The 15,351-nt window shown below is 38.0% G+C and overlaps 1 long non-coding RNA gene across 2 annotated transcripts in view; it reads left to right on the forward strand.

The window, feature by feature from the left end:
• The window catches only part of LOC102017392, a 52,625-nt gene that overhangs the window by 31,677 nt on the left and 5,597 nt on the right, over positions 1 to 15,351 (forward strand). Inside the window, exon 5 of one of the 2 annotated variants that reach the window (XR_262055.2) lies at positions 1,906 to 2,033. The exons of the other annotated variant lie outside the window; for it this stretch is intronic. This is a non-coding gene — a long non-coding RNA (uncharacterized LOC102017392). The remainder of the gene's footprint in view (positions 1 to 1,905; positions 2,034 to 15,351) is intronic. 2 annotated transcript variants of the gene reach the window in all.

The raw sequence follows: 15,351 nt of genomic DNA on the forward strand, positions 1-15,351 counted from the left end.
ATTTAAAAAAAAAAAAGAAATAGAATATCAGTATCAGATTTTACATTTTTTGAACCAAATATTACAGTGTGGTTGCATGAACTTATGTTCTGTGGAACATGAAATTTTATTAAAATATATGTAACCTGGAGCCTTGAAATATGTCACTTCTGACCACAGGATCAAATACTACTACTATTAGTACTGTACATTTTTCTTTCAAGGACTCCAAAAAAATTTATGGATTTAACTTAACCTTGTTGGATAGACGTTTAGAATCTTAGCAAATATGCTTTAACAAATCCATAAGCCTGAAAAACAATCAGACTTTACCCAAGATGCAATCTGTGGAATTTGATAAGCTACAATTTATTGGTGCAAGCCTGGAGAACAGGAAGAAATGATCACTAAATCTAGGCAACACACGCATCTGAGCACCGTCTCCATGGAGTGTTGTTCCATGTATGTATGGACAATGGAGCTCAGACCCGACAAGGTCACATTCTTTTTCGTGTTTGCCCAATTAGCACATTATACACAATTTTAACACAGTCATTTGTTTGTAAGGTCAGCAACCTTTGTTTACTAAGAAATTGCAGGTTTTGTTTCAGAGTCTTCCTAAGACTCTCCAGCATTGTAGCAAGGTTTAATTTTCTTTTAAAGTTCTATTTAAAGCATTTTCATTTCACATCAAGAGTATTACTTTAGGGTTCAGATAGAAAGCATGCTAAAGAACAGTGGAGTCCTTATGATATTAGGATTTATGCAAGATAAAGCACGTTGTTGCCATGGGGACCAATAAATATTCCCAAACGGAGACTTTAGTTCCCACTGCCAAGACATGGGTGGGAGAAGGTGGTTCCCACAGACTGTTTTCCCTAGACTAAAAATATAGTATGATTTCTATTAAAGGGCAATTAAATAAATTCTCAGTGATTTGGCCTAAAGAAAGCATACCCTATTATTTTCAGAACAATTAAGTAGTGAGCCCACTTCACAATACTATAAGATTATATTTATATGCAATATTAATTATGCTCATGCTCTGTCATGTCAAAGATGCTGTTGCAGTTGCAGCTTATTTTGATGCTGTTTCCCATGGTCTTAAAAATTGTTTATGGAGATTATTGCATCATGGACATAAATTATACCTTTTGAAGGGTTATAAAATAAAATTAGCACATTTTAGTTAACTCTTAGAAAACATTTCAGTTTGTGAAGTCCAAAAGTTTGTGATGGACCAGACTTCTATTAGCACTGTTTCAAGGTTTCTAGTCAAGAAATCCCAGATATTTCTGTCTTTCCTGTGTTTATTATTTATTCACCAAAAATACAATTAATACTTATATTACAGGACATTAGTTTGTTATGTAATTTGTAAAGTAATTATATGACATAATTTTGCCTGACATACTTCACAACCCTGTGAGATTGACAGACAAATCGAATAATGAGTTATTAGGCTGCTTTTGTAGGAGGAGTTTAAGAGTGAATGAGGCTAACACACTCTCCCAAAGCTACATAGATAATAAGCATATGATTGAGTACCAACTTCGCAATCAAAATATTCTCCCTACTCTACTGTGATAGTAGGAAAACAACATTCTTCTCATAAAATAATTTTTACATGCTTTGTCATTGTAGCATCAAGACTTTGGATTTAATTTCATGACAGTTAACACAAGTGAATCATCTAGGTAGCTGGAAGGTTCTATTGAACAAGATAGCAATTAAGTAAAACCATCTATGGACCAGAGTTGAATAACATCATGGTCCTATCAAGGGTATTTAATAAAACTTGACCTAGATCAAAAATAATAACTTTGAATTCATTGTAAATTCCGCCCCAAACAAGTTTTATCTTTGCACTTCGAAGCTAGGTCTCTTCTTTGAAACTCCATCAGTTCTTTCTCCTCCCTTTCCCAGTGACTTCATGTGGTTGAGAGCCTTAGTAGATTTACCATTACACAACTTAACCTACACTTTTGCATTAATTTGATGGATGTCAGCGTAGCAAAACCAGATTGTCACTCCTTATGCTGCCTTCCATTAAGGTATGTTCTTTATATATTATATTCATTGGGCTGTTTCCAATTTTAAATGAGTGTAATTCATCAAGCGATCAACACTACCTAAAGTGCATGCGTGTTGATTGACTCTGCTTCAGGAGTCCTGAAGTACATGTTTTCTCTGTTTTAAATGTCACTCTTTCTCATAGAGGCCTGTTGCTCCCTGGACATTCATTTACAAAGCTGTCACTAGACTTCATAAAGATCTCATTTTTCTCAGTCTTCATGGAGGAGTGACTTCTGTTTGTTCCCACTACCAAGATCCCTAGAGCTAAATATTTTATGTCTTCACTCAGCTTTCTCCTGTCTTACCCTTTACTCCATAAGCCACCCTATAACCCACTACAATTTTTACTTCTGCTTACAGTTGGCTTCTCATGCTTGTAACCCAAGAATCCTGCTTGCTCTAAAAGACCAAAAAGTAAATGTTTTAATTAACACTATTTCCCAATACTTTAATCAAACATGTTGGTCCTCAAGCACCTGAACACTTGTCATAAAGCACTGTTTATTATAGAACTATTTTATTATGTTTCCTCAAATTACTATTATTCCTTTCCCAGGATGCCATACTTTTTATGGCCCTAATTTTTTTATGGTCTCTGTTTACCACCTCCCTTTTTTCAGTCAAATGGATCTTTCCTTCTCTGTCTCTGTCTCTCTCTGTCTCTGTCTCTCTCCATATATCTAATCTAAATCGGTATCAGTCATACTCAGACCACATCAGACTCACTTACATTTGGGAATTTCTTGTTTTAATAACGCATCACACACTGTCAGACTCATTTAGGAGTTGGAGAAAGAGAGAACTCATTGCCTGGGTAATTTCTCTAGATCAAAAACCAAATTCATTTAGCTTTTTTCCAGGGAGGAATTTGTTTGCTCTGCTAATTGAACTACCAAATCCCATCAGTACTGTCCTTTCTCTTCAGTGAGGGAGGTAAGAAATCCCTTCTGATGTGGCAGATGAACTTCTTTCCCTCTTGCGTGTCCTTTTTAATGTGAGCCTTGAAATGATACACTCTACTGGGCGAAGAGGTGTATCAACATGAAAAATATATTTCCGATAAGTTCATTTATTCTTTTCTAAGGTTTAAACCTTCTCCCTTCAAACGAATAGGAAGAGAGCCCTTCCTATCTCCAGAAATTGCAGGTAGTGGGATTGGTGAGCAAGAAGTAAGAACGGTGACTCGTACAGCTGTTGTCCAAGGGCAAAATGTTAGTTCATCATCTCTCCCACATTTGTCCATATACAGTAAACACATCCATGCTTGCCTCCATGTCTACGTACAGTTCAGCACCCCCCACCAAAACTCTACAAGCACAGTCTTCTCTATCCTCTATCAGTTACTTATATTTATCCTTTATCTCCTTCTGAGCATGCTTTAAAGAGAGATGATGAGAAATTAAGGGGAAATATGTTGAAAACGTCTTACTTGCTCTAGGCAGCCTATTTATTTTCACTTACACAATCACTCAGGTTTGAAAACCATTTGTCAAACTGGTTTCTGGGACTCCTGCCTAAAATCCTTCCTATCTCCTCCTTACCTGGCATCCAATAGGGGCCTTCCAAAGCCTGGATGTACTCTTATCTCTCTGCTGATTTAAATATTTCAGCAGGCTAAGAGCTTGGTGGTGGTTTTCTTTTGAGCTCGCCTCCTATCCCTGTCTCCCAAGGAATGTCTACTCTGTTAATATCTAGCTGCCTCTGTCCTCAAGCCCTCCACAGCTTTCTACTTATGTTTTTCTTAATTTTTTCTCTACCTAGTTAATTCTCATCCTTTAGGCAAAGTTTTTGAAAAGAACCTTACTCACCTCTTAATGATAAAGGCACTTTTTTTCTGTGACTCTGAAGCACCTTTGGAGGCTGTCTTAGCACCTGTCATGCAGGATGGTGTTTGCTGGGTCATGGCTCTCTCTCCCACTAGACATGGAACTCTATGAGGGAAGATTGTACCATATTGGCTTTATATCCTCCAGCACTTAAAAGTGGGCATGGGGTATAGAAAGAGATTAAATGTGCTTTTAGGACCAGAAGGAAATGATGAGTCAATAAACCAAGTAGATAGATGATGTAAAGAAATAGCTGGGATTTGCCCAGAAGGCAGACTTTTAAATCTTATGAGAAATTCCTCATGGGTGAATATTTCCTTTTGCAATTGCACCCCCAATCTTTCCATTCTGCCGACCTGTACTGTACAGGTACTGCCTGCGGATCTAAGACTCTCCTCAGGACTCCCGGTGAGGTTCATTTCTCTTTGTCATAAATACCTGTTAAATGTCACTCACTCTTACCTAACCAATCTCCCTCACTTTCCTAAGCCAATTAGTTTAAAATTTCCATTTCTTCTAATATGTTTTTCCCAATTAATTCAAAAAGAAAGTAAGTGTCCATTAGGACTCCTACACTTATGTTCTAAATATACAACTTGCGAATGATTTGTTTTGCCTCAGCGAGGGGCACCTTCCCTGCTCCGTGAGGTTACCTTACACAGAAGAAAGACTGGAAGTTGATGAGTCAGAGACCTGGGTGTGGATTTGGCCTGTCTACTTTCTATCTGTGCCACATAGTATGTGTTACCACCCTTAGTAAGCATCAGACTCTTTTACAGACAGTTGCAGATTACAGTATCTTCCAGATGTGGCTTTTATAGGAGGAGCAGGTGATATCTGTAATGTTTCTAATCTCTGGCTAACACTCTGGAAGAGTAGATCGGTGGTAATTACATGGACTCTACCAGTGGTGGTGTGAAGACTCTTTGGATTGACACTGGATATATTGCCTAGATCACAGAGTTCTCAATATTGTAAATACAATTAAATAGAGTATATGAGGTAAGAATCTCTGAATTTTAGTGGTAAAGGCTACATTATGACATTTAACATGGCATAAATTGATGTAACTATTGAGATCATTTAATTTGTTTGATTGGAAGTTGCTTACTATTGGCCTTCAAATACAGATATGGGTATAAACATGAAAGATAGCAGAAAATTCAGGCCTGGCTTCATCGTTTGTGTAAGTGTTCACTTTCTCTTTCCTTGCCATTATTTCCATGGTTCTGCACTCCCCTGAGTACTCTAGATCTTTATTCTTGCTCATATTTGGCGAACATCCTCATTCAGTGGACTCGCTTTTAGGGTCTACTGAAATCAAGCCCTATGGTTTTCTTGAAGAGTTTTGTAGACTACTTTTTCTCTAAGTAGACTCATTTGCCTCCCAGAGACATTCTTTCTTTTTTATACCCTTGTCAGTGCCTGGAGATTGACCCCAAGAACAGAATCACCTAGATTTGCTTGCCCCTTGGCTTAAATGGCCTCCGGGGGTGAGAGTTACTGGGAAGATATTGAAGGTGAAAGAAGAGGTAGCTTGGTGTTAGAACCCACGCATTCCCCCCTCATCCTGCCTCTGGCCATGGTCCTGGCAATGGCTGTCTTGCTTAGGGCCACCACTTCCACAGCCACAGCTCCATCTCTCACTGTTCATCGTCCTCAGTGCTTGCCCGTCTCTCTCTATGTGTAGGAACGATTGAGGTTCCTTGTTATTAGAATTCCTGGGAGCCTCTCATATTCTTGTTCGTTCTTGAACTAACGTCAGCTATAAAATTTTGCTTCTTTAAAGCCTTTTAATTTAAACCTTTTCTGTTAAGATCTGTCTGATTTAATTTTAACATGATCCTCATTGCGAACAAAAAGGACAGTTCCTTGCCAGAATTTGGCACAAATGGCTCAAAATAGACAAGGGTGTAACTTTACTTATTAAGTGATGAAATTGATATCCATAGAGGTTTAAATTATATAAGATCACAATGTTGATCGATTCATGATCAATTCACTCACATATTTATGGAAAGAATCAGCCAGGTAGTCAAAATTTTCTTCTCTCATCTTTCCTTTTTTCTTTCTTTCTTTCTTTCTTTCTTTCTTTCTTTCTTTCTTTCTTTCTTTCTTTCTTTCTCCCTTCCTTCCTTCCTTCCTTCCTTCCTTCCTTCCTTCCTTCCTTCCTTCCTTTCTTTCTTTCTCTTCCTGTGTTCTAGTGAGTGCAGCCCTGTCCAGTCACCCTCTGGCTTCTCCCAGAATGCTGACCACAGCCTCCCATAAGGTATTATACCATCCATCCTTGCTACCACCTAATCCATTCTCTACATTTGGTTCTAAAAAATCTTTTAAAGTATAAATCTGAGCAAATTCTCTGCTTAAAGCTATTTAGTAACTTCAAATTTTCTTCAGGATTAAAAAAAATATGGCCAACAAGCCCACCTTCACCAACTTTATCTATTCACCTTTTCCCTCTTTTGTGTTAACCTATGTATTCTGCTTTTAGTTCTTTAAAAACTTTGTGTTCCTCCCACCAGAATACCTTTTACATATTCTGTTGTCTGTTTTTAAAGTTCCTTTGAACACCCTTCCATTTATCAGTTGAAGTATTAGCTTAAAATTCACTTCCTTCAAGTAGCTACTCATGAAAACCTGCTTCCTCAACTGGTCTATAATCTTCCCTGTCTATGTGCTCATGACACCCTACAGTGATTAGAGCATTTATCTCGGTTTGAATCAAATTTGATATGCTTGATGTTTCTGCATTTTCACTTCTTGAGAACTCGTATGATTGCCTTCTCCTCATACTTATCCTCAGATCCAGTGTGGTATTTATGGTCAGAACTCAATAAAAAAATGAACAAATCAGTGAATTTAGAACAGCATCAGACTCTGAGAAGGCACTGCACATTAGAAGATTGTGCAAATAATTTGAAGTGATGAAAACTGAGGCTGCAGAGGACCACTGAAGCCAATTTTTTTTTGGTATTAGGAATCAAACTCAGGACCTTGTGCTTGCCAGGCAAGTGTTTATGCCACTGAGCTATATCCCTGGTGAGGCCAAATTTTGAAAAGGCCATAAGTACATAATAGGAAATCTAGATTTTTCCCAAGTATTATAAGCATGCATTATTATTATTACCATTGTTATTATTACTATTTTTAAAGCTTGTACTTAAACTTGTTGACTAGGTAAAGATTAGATTTTTGCAGAAAGAAGTTATAATCACACAGACCAATGATGAAGAAAATGCAATTATGTATCTCAGAGAATAGTATGAAGAGTATATGCGCTGGGTTTAGTGGCTCACACCTGTATCCCAGCACTTAGGAGGCTGAGGCATGATTGCTGCTAGTTCAAGGCCAGCCTGGGCTATTTAGTGAGTTGAGGACCAGGCTGAATTATATAGCGAGACCCTGTCTCAAAGAACCAAACCAGGGGCTGGGGATTTAGCTCAGCGGCAAAAGCGCCTGCCTGGCAAGTCCAAGGTCGTGAGTTCAGTTCCTGGTACCCGAGAAAAACCAAAAAAAAAAAAAAAAAAAAAAAAAAAAAAAGAACCAAACCAAACCAAACCAAACCAAACAAAAACAAAAAAAGAGCATATGTTAAAGTAGTGTTTCTCAATTTTTTGTGTGTATCATAGTCACTTGTCAGGTAATAAATCCCACAGGGACCAAGGTTTCTTAAAGTAGCCTTTCTCTTTTTACCAAGTCCCCTTGTGCTTCACATGCATGTTTAAGAGCCATTGAAGCAAAAGTAAGGGGGTGTGATAGTCTCTATCCAGCTGAATAATTAGAAGTAGGGGGTGGGCACAGTGAAGATGAATATGAAATATAAAATGTAAACTATAGTATTGGCTGTGGTAACCAGTCTTGGCCCTTGACTACGAAGGTGTTACTTGCCTTACAATTTTACTATTGGAATTAGTCAATTATGTTCTTCTTCACTTTGTGAAGTCTATCCTAGTTTGTTATTGAAATATTTAAGTCAAACTCCCTCCTAACTTGCCATATGGAAGATTCTAGCAGAACTTGGACTTCTGAATCCCTGTCTATTATAAGGAACATACAATCAGAGGTGACAAATTATATGGTCTTTTAGAATATATTTTTTAAGTGGGCTAGTGCTCCATTGTCTCCTTGATTTAACCTTGAAAGAATAGCTCTGATGTTTACAATGTTTTTCATTTTAATACTCACCCGTCTGTTCACAAATCTTTAGCGATTCATGGAAGAAGTTTGATCATTGTGCTCAAACTCCTGCTAATATTAAATCTTATGAAAGATGAACTGACAAATCATTTGCTCATTACCTAAATTTAAAGACACTGCCCACACACTAGAAGAATACTAATATTTGCTAATCTTTTATGGTACTATTGGAATTATTTTTAAAAACATGTGTGACAAACTTTATATTAGTTTGATACCTGTTTGATGCCTAGTGAATGGTAGCCTTGCCTGGAATTGGGGCTTTAATATAAAATATAGCATTGGGTAGTAGCCAGGACAGGAATTAAATAAGACAGTGGTCATTTTTTCAATATATCTATATCTGATACCAACAAAGAAGATAATTTGCTCAAGTATATTTTTATTTATTTTATTTATTTTTTTTTGTGCTAGGAATCGAACTTAGGACCTTGTACTTGCCAAGCAGGCAATGCACTGCTGAGCTGTATCCCCAGCCCCTACTTTTCAGTAAAATGTTAAAATGTCCCTCCTTTTGCAACAAAGGGATGACTTTCTGGGATAGGTGACAGAATTTGAATTCTAGTAGTAGATGCTGGGGTCAGAACTCAGTGTCATGTTTTCAGCATTTAGTACTAGTAGATGCTGCTGGGATTTTAAGTTAATTACTTAACCTTATCTGTATTTCAGTTTCCTCACATTTAAAATTACGGAAATGACTAGCTCCTGAATATCTCTGCTGTGTCTCCAGTTCTGTGATCCTGAGTTCTATCAACTAAGCATCTCTGCAGTTTTTAATAGAAATATGATTTAATCTGAGAACATCTGTTGCAGTCTGCAACATATTTTGTGAAGTTCTTGACCTTAATTTTACCGTAGATGTCAGATGCTCCTTCACAGATTCTATCTGATTTTACTGAAGGAACATCAATTATGCTTTCGTCTTAAGCAGTGTCAATCTGAGTAAAAAATATGCCAGATTTGTTAACATCACCATTAAATTACTGCTTAAGTACCATTTAAAATACCACTAATTATATAGTTCAGTGTTATTTTAGCATTCGAAATTACATAAGCATCACTTTTGCACTTTTATTTTTATACATATTGCCAAATAAAAGTGTTCTTGTTAAAGGCATCATACATCCTCCAAATAAATATGGATTCAAAAATAAGTCTGTGGCACACATATTGTCATATTTATTGATGAAACCTGCTGCTATTTCATTTCTTCTAGTGAATGAATATTTTCTTACTAATAATTATAACTATTTCTCTCATTTATTTAAAATTTGTTTCTTCCCGTTGGAAATGTTTTTTTTATTTTTATTTTTTTGGTGTTACTTTATTTTCTTATTTCTTTTTTATTTTAAAGAGAGTAGTAAAAAAAAGAACAATAGCAAAATACGAACAAGATGAAAATTTTATTTTTATAATTTCCTACCTGCAATATTCCTTTATCTGCAAAAAATACATAAGATATAGTTCTTCTGCAATATATGTCTCTTCTACTTATAAGTAATATAGCTCACTGCAAGAAAATGTGCATTTTTTGTGTTATTTTTGAAGCTAAGGAAAATGTTTGCTTCCAAAAGAAAGAAAGGATAAACACACACACACACACACACACACACACACACACACACACACAGAGCCAGATGTGGTAGCACACTCTTGTAATCCCAGACTTGGAAGGCTGAGGCAGGAAGATCAACACAATTTCAAGGCCAGCCTGGGTTATGTAATGAGCTCAAAGCCAGCCTGATCTATGTAAGAAGACCTTGTCCAAAAGAATTAAGCCAAACCAAACCACACACACACGTGCACACACACAGACACACACTTACAGTTTAAACTTAGTATACTCCAGTGCTTCACCCCTCTAAGCCTGTTTCCCAATTTTCAGATTGTAATGAGGGAAGGTTAAGAAACAATGGCCTTGGTAAATAGAGTGACTATTTAAGATCACAGCAGCCTAGCTCTCACCCACAGATACCAGTTAGTGGGCAATAATCACCAATTAATGATAAATTCGAGATGCAGCATAGAACTACACAGAGAAGCTGGGCTTCCGCTATCCTACAATCACATGGTCCTTTGTTCTGCCTCGTGTTCTTTCCGGTGGGACAAACAGCAGCATGCCTACCGGCCTTCGTCTTGCTCCTTCCTTATTTCAGGGCCTGGTCCTGCATGGTTGGTTGTAACTGGTCGTGTTTTCAGCATCTGAGGATCAGGGGTTGATTTTATCTTTCGATCTAATTTAGTCTTTTCAAATTAGATTTTTATTATAGGCTTTTAAAAAGCTTTGTCCTTTTTCCTGCTTGGAATCCTTTGATTACTCTGTATGGAAAAGTGAAAATGTCATTCAAATAGGTATTCTTATTAAAAATAAAAAAATAACATTTTGTAAAGTATATTCAAGAATGTGCATTATCTTTCTCTGATGTTTTTACCCTATTATACTGTTATCTACTCCAGTCCTTTATCCTGTGCTGCAGGCTCTGCCCTCCACCTGTCTGTCTGCTTGTTTTCTTGTCTACTTGGACCTGTACTGGTGGGGCTGGTGCTTGGGCAGGTACCTCAGGAGGAGAAGTGGAGACAAATGACAGAGTGAAGAGGATCAGCAATATCTATTTGCACTGACTTTACAAAAGTACAAGATGATGGCTTCTTTCCATTTCCTGAAAGAAAGATGATCAAGAGAGTTAGCCATCAAGATGGTTTGTTGGGGCTGAGGATTTAGCTCAGTGGCAGAGCGCCTGCCTGGAAAGCACAAGGTCGTGAGTTCAATTCTTGGTACCGGAAACACAACCGCCCCCCCCAACCAAAAAAGGTGGTTTGTTATGCACTTATTATACCCCTTTGTGTTCTGGCTAGGCAAAAACTACCATGTCCTTGGTAGAGACCTTGGATTCACGAGGTTAAATGCCCTGCTTAAGGTCAGGAAGTTTGGAGACATTTCAGGCCAGTCTTAGCATCTGTCTTCCCAACACAGCTCCAGGATTTTTTCCATTAGTTCATTTCAGAATCTCTATTATGGGACTACTATCAGTGGTGCCTGAACTTGTCTTGGGGAATTCCTATCACTCACTCAAAGGCTTCACAAGGTCCTTTGACTGCAAAAACAAGAGAAATTTTACAGCCTTGCAGTGATGACAACAACGAATGCTAGCCACTTATTAAAATAAGTTGTAAGAATTTAGGGAAGACATGTATGCGGTCACTTTCGATTCTCAAAAGCGCGTAGAAAAGTACTGCCAGGTCTTCTACCATCGCGAACATGAGAGGAACAGTAGCAACAGGCAGCTCTGTTTCAGGAGTAGGTAAGTTTTGCTCCATAAATCCAGGAGAAAAGGATTATGTTTTTCTGGCCCAATACTCATCAATTTCACGCAGTGTAAACATCACCACTGTAACGGTTGAAGGGGGACAAACGTTCTATGAGAAGCGCGTGGAAGAAGTAGGATATTTGGATTCAAAGTGACTTAAGCTTCTTGGAAGAGTATTGTTGAAATGAACTAAGGTATAAAAGGTTTTGCACGGTGTCTCTGACATGTGTTCAGAACAAATAAACTATTTATGTTAGATGAACGAAATAAAAACATTCAGAAAATGTCCTGGATTTCAACAAAAAACCTTACCAATTTGTAGCAGGTAAGGTTAATTATTTTAACGATAAATAATGTCAGCATATTTTGGAAATTTTCTTTTTGTAAAGGATGATGTAGATCCTATGGCAGTCACTTAGGAATTTTTTAAAAAACAGATATCCAGCTTTATTTCAGACCAATGAAATCTGAGTCTCAGGAAGGGGACCTGGAAACATTATTTGAAATTTTGCCGGGAACTTCTAACATGTGGCCTCAGAGGGCACCCTCTGATTTCACCCGGTTGTCTTGGGTGACATAAGCTATTGATGGATATGGTCTCCGTGTGGCAATTTCAGTGTCAGTGATGGTGGCCCATTGTCCACACTCTCCCTTCCTGTCCTTCGACTTCATAGTAACACTCAAGGTCAGCTCTGAACTGCTCTTCCAGCTTATGCCTTCAGCAGACATTCCCACATTGAATGAAACATCCAGGTATCTAATAACTCTTTTGTTACTCTCCAGTCTGAGTAACTAGAACTTTCTAAATGCCTCAATATAGTCTACCAAGTCACATTCTAATGAAATAGCTTTAACTAGATTGCTCCTTTTACCCTCTAGCAGATAAAAGTTATGAGCGCTAAATTAGTCACACTTTTCTCTCAATGAGCCCACAGACTGCTGGGTAAGGTAGGTGTTCCTGATTACATTAAAGCACACGCAGAGAGAAAGAATATGTGCTAGCTGGCGAAGTCATCACAGAGATAACACAGGATCTCCACCTTGAAATATAAGTAAGTTATTATTAAGGAGCATTAAAACAAGGAAAGGGAACAGCTAATGCGAAGTCTCATTGGCACATCTAGAGAATAATGTGGAAGTCAGAGTGGATAAGGCCAAGACACCTTAGAGAGAAGGGGTAGATGGAGGAAAGATTCAAAAGAAAAGTTTGGTAAAAATCAGATTTTGAAGATTTTTGTATTCTAAATTGAGGTCTTTCAAGTTGACTCTGTAGGCAGTAAGGCAGTGTGACCATTCATCATTGATATGTCAATTTGACTGGATTGAGAAATGCCTGGCTGATTAGTGAAACACACCTAGGTGTGTCAGTGGGGTGTCCCAGAGATGGGGTATCCCAGAGATGACTGGTAAACTGAGGGGGTTGGACCCACCATGATTGTGAGTAGCACCAACCAAATAGGCTCATGGTCTGGATGAGATAAGAGGGAGAAGAGGAAGTGGGCATGCATTCTAAAGATCGCCAGCCTGCCTGAGTGGGTGCATCTTCTTCTGCCATCTCCAGGGGGCATGAAACTCTAGTTTCTTCTGCTTTCCAAAGCAGATTCATGCCAGTGTCTCTTTAGGGAGTTTCCAGGGCTTTAGGCTTGGACTGGCACTGTTTCCTTGATCACTCTTGTTCCTCAGCTTTTGCCTTCTTGGTTTGAGCAGCTACCAATTCTGTATCTCTCAGATGACCATTGCAGACTTTCCTGTCTCCGGTCCAGTAAGCCTACCTAATAAATCCTGTGCATAACTGCATATATAAAGACATGATATGAATTATGTCATATATGATATTTATTTGATATATATGATATAGAATATACAGATAGATATAGATACAGATATAGATATAATTTCTGTACCTCTGAAGAACCTGGAGAACCCTGACCAATGCAAACTGTAGAGTGAATTTTAAGGCAGAAAGTGATTTGGGAATACTCATTTTTTAGAAACTTATTTCTAGCAGCCAGAGCTAGTAGCTGGTAAAGCAGTTCAAGAAAGAGATGAGCCTGCCTTGGAGGAAAAATGGAGAAAATGATTAATGCTTGAGAGACTTTTGAGAATCATAATTGATGAGACCGGCTACTTGCTGGGCTTCAATTATGGAGGGATTTGCTTAGGAGGTGATGAAAGCTGTAGAACTGGAGATCATTGCAAGTTCTTAACAGGTCACTACAAATTCATGCTTGGCGTTGGGAGAGAGTTACAGTAATATAGATGTACAAGAGGAGCAGAGTGGGGTTTGAATGGAAAGATAAACTAATCAAAGGTGAAACTCCAGTGGCAGAGTTTCCACTGCCACACCTTTCCTGCTTGTTATCTTCAGTAGACTTTTCGCTGTCAGAGTTCAACAGGATTTATATGGGTTTGCCTGAATTATCTTGTGATTCATTCTATGTTAATTATATTTTATATTCTCTGCAGTCTCTCAGAAAAGAATATGTTTAATTGGTGGTACCATATTATTTTTTAATTGTTAAAGACTTTAAGGTTTTAGAGCAGTAAGTGATATATTTATTTATTATGACAACCATGATTAGGATTCACTTAAAAATAATCATTGAAAGAGAAGTACAGTGCTAAGGGTTATAGTCACAATCTTATAAAATGAAAACAATTGATTAGCTCATTTTATTGCAGATGAAGATAGTGAAACTTCGAGAGTTAGTAATTGGAATTCAAATTCAGGATTCATGTCTCCACATCTACTCTAAACTAGAGGTTTTAAAAAATTACTGAAGTTTTGATCTACCCCCTGAGAGTTTGAGTTAACTGCCTGCGATGAAACTCAGACACAGGTCCTAAAAGGTCTTCTGGCAATTCTAATTGCAGCCAGAGATGCAAACCAGGGCTTTAAACCTTACCCTTTCACTTTCCTCTACCTTGGAAACCACCACAGCACACAATCGCAATGGCGCCCCCTGGAGCTCGACGCTGACAGTGCACTGTGGAGTTCTTCCTAAGCATAAACATCCTCTGAAAATACCTCAAACCCAAATTTTAATAAGCCTAATTAACTGGAATTCTTGGTTTACCACAAAATATCAGAGCCTAGAAGTTTTGCCTTCCTGCTTTAGGATTATGTGATGCATTTAATCACAGTTTTAATTTTTTTAAATAATTAAAATATTTACATAATTGCTTGTAATCAACCCATAGAATCACGAATCCATGGTACTTTAAATTTTGAAATGAAGGGCCATGTCATGGTTTCATTATTCAAAGCTGTATTTTGGGGGAAAACAGGAATGACATGGAAGGAGAGGAGCTGGAATGGAATGTAAATCTTAAAACTGGCAGCTTTCTCCCGTGGAAAACCTGTTTTGTTCATGAAAGGGCTCATTTACTCATGATAGAGAAAAGCAACCAAATCAAGGGTGGGGGCAGCACAAAGCTAGGCTGAAAATCTAGACAGGGTTGGCTTTGTTGTCACCCTAGCAATGTTCAGTGTGGTCCCAGATGCCACCCAAGAGATATCTGAATGGCAGCAGTAGGTACAGAATGAGATCAATGAAATACCAGTATTTATGGCAAGAGAACTGGCATTAAAGAAAGCCAACTCTAGCCTTATACTGCACTGGTTGTTTGATCCTGGATCATACAATTAAGTTCTCTGAAATTTAGCTTGCTTTCCTATAAAAGGATATGGCAATATTTCCCTCAGAGGGTTGATGTGAACTGTGAATATCCCTAGGTCAGAGCCTCATTACTAACTTTTTTCTTCCACACTGGCTTTGGCTGAAGTATAGTGGTTAGAAATGCAGAAGTGCCAAGCAATGGCCACTATGGCAATGGTCAGTGACAGAGAAGGTGCAAATGAGCTGAGGTGGACACAAGCACAATCACAAGACTTGCGTGATAGGCACAAACACAGTCAGTTCCATTTGCTTGCCAGAAAGGAGCCAGCACTCTAAGGCTGCAGC

Source organism: Chinchilla lanigera, unplaced genomic scaffold (assembly GCF_000276665.1).
Source record: "Chinchilla lanigera isolate Chin_1 unplaced genomic scaffold, ChiLan1.0 scaffold00040, whole genome shotgun sequence".
Taxonomy (NCBI): Eukaryota; Metazoa; Chordata; class Mammalia; order Rodentia; family Chinchillidae; genus Chinchilla; species Chinchilla lanigera.